The sequence below is a fragment of the Crocuta crocuta genome, unplaced genomic scaffold, assembly GCF_008692635.1.
Source record: "Crocuta crocuta isolate KB4526 unplaced genomic scaffold, BGI_CrCroc_1.0 scaffold290, whole genome shotgun sequence".
In the NCBI taxonomy this organism is placed as follows: domain Eukaryota; kingdom Metazoa; phylum Chordata; class Mammalia; order Carnivora; family Hyaenidae; genus Crocuta; species Crocuta crocuta.
In genome coordinates this window covers 299,586-301,347 of record NW_027527429.1, presented here as the reverse complement: position 1 = coordinate 301,347, position 1,762 = coordinate 299,586, and the positions used below count along the sequence as shown (strand labels likewise).

Here is a 1,762-nt window from a genome sequence, read left to right as displayed (position 1 = left end):
GGGGGGGGGCACACGGGGGGGCAAAGGGGCCAGGCAGCTGGGGGCTTGGGAGGGAGAGGTTGAATAATGGCTGGTGGGGCTGTGGCTGCCCAGAGCCATCTGTCCCCCGTAAGGAGTGGGGGTCCCCGAGAAGCAAGCTGGAAGGAAGCGAGGCTCAACTGGGCTGCCAGCGGTGGGGGTGGGGGGGCTGCCTCACAGGTGCCTGTCATGTGGGGGAGCTTTCGTGGAGAACACCTTGGCAGGCCGTGGATCTCATCCCAAAGTTATGCTGAGGCCACCGTGCGTGGGACACGGGAGGTCCTTCGGGAGGCGGGGTCAACCTGATGAGGCCTTGCCCACACTCCTTCCTGGGGTGCTCCCCTCAGAGAGAGCAGGCCCTGAACTGGAAGGCAGCTGTCCTATCGGGTGCCAGACGAGGGTGGGGATCCCAGGACCCAGGCTCCGGTGCAGGGCTCACAGCCCCCACCCCAGGCCTCTGTTCACATGGGGCTGCCTGACAGTGGTCACTCTGGTCCCCCGAACGCCGTATTTGGCAGCAAGACTGTTGGCTTGGGATGTTTTTATGTATTGATTTTGCTCACTGTTGCTTTGGTGCATAAACAGAACGGCTGGAAAGCTGCATAAAAAACTAAATTTTATTTTGTTACTTTTCCACACTACAAAAATAGTTGTCCTTTAGGTGGTTCCGTAGGGTGACTTGTACCACCTGAGGGTCACCGACCAGTTCGCGGCAGGTGGCCATGGCCTTCCCGTTCAGACCAGGCCTCAGAGACTGAGCCTGGGAGCCCCACCGCAGGCTCGCAGAGCCATGGCCGGGCCCTGCACACGGGGACCCCGGGCCCCGCCCCGCAGTTCCCCTGCCTCCCCTCCTGTCCCCGGGGCTGCTCGGGCTCCAGAGCACTTTCCTCAGCGCTGCCCGCGGCCAGCCCACACCCAGCGCGGAGCCACGCGGGCCACGGACCCACGGGGACTCCCTGGCTGGGCCTCTGCCGCAGCTAAGCACTGTGGGGCATCTGCGTTTGCCTCTGGCTGCCGGGCTGCGTGCGACCTTTCCGGGGGGAGCAGTGTGCCCCTTGTGTCCTGGCATCCCGCCTCTCCAGGGTGTCCCACTTAACCACTTAACTGGCTGTTTCTCCCCCTTTCCAACAGAAATCAGTGAGGACCGATAGTGTTCGGGAGGTCCGGAGGCTGAGGTGTTTGTGGGGCACCCCCTGTCCAGGGCTCTCGGGCTGCTTTCTGTGGGGGCAGGTGGCAGAGCTGGGCAGGAAGTATGTAGTCCTCCCGAGGCGGTGCGGCACCCCCCACACACACACACCCCCGCTGACCCGCGGCCAGGCTGGCCTGGCTTTTGCTCCCCTGGACTTTTCCCTAAGAGGTTTTCGCTGCGCTGGAAACCAGCAGACCAGCCCTGGACACAGGCAGGCCTTCCCTGGGCCGCTCCTGACCGCCACACCCCTTGTGTGTCCCGTCACTAACTGGTGGTGCCTGTGACGTGACAGTGAGCTCGTCGGAGACACTGCCGTGGCTGTGTTCCTGAGACTTTCTCTCTGGGTGCTTTCATCCCCCACGGAAGAGGACTTGGTCTAGAACCTCAGGGTGACCGTGTTCTGCAGGATCCCACTCAGGGCTAAGGTGCCGCTTGGGACCCACGCAAAGGAAGTGTGGGTAGGAAGCCGGCTTACCTGCACTGGGCCCCCCGCCCAGAGCCCCTGGGCCGACAGCACGCAGCTGGAGGTGTCCAGAATAAGGGACACTTGGCTGA

At 63.2% G+C, this 1,762-nt stretch overlaps 1 protein-coding gene across 2 annotated transcripts in view; it reads left to right on the top strand.

Annotated features, from left to right (window-relative positions):
• FARP2 (FERM, ARH/RhoGEF and pleckstrin domain protein 2) overlaps window positions 1–1,762 on the top strand; it is a 105,354-nt gene that overhangs the window by 81,907 nt on the left and 21,685 nt on the right. The gene's annotated exons all lie outside the window — the stretch shown is intronic.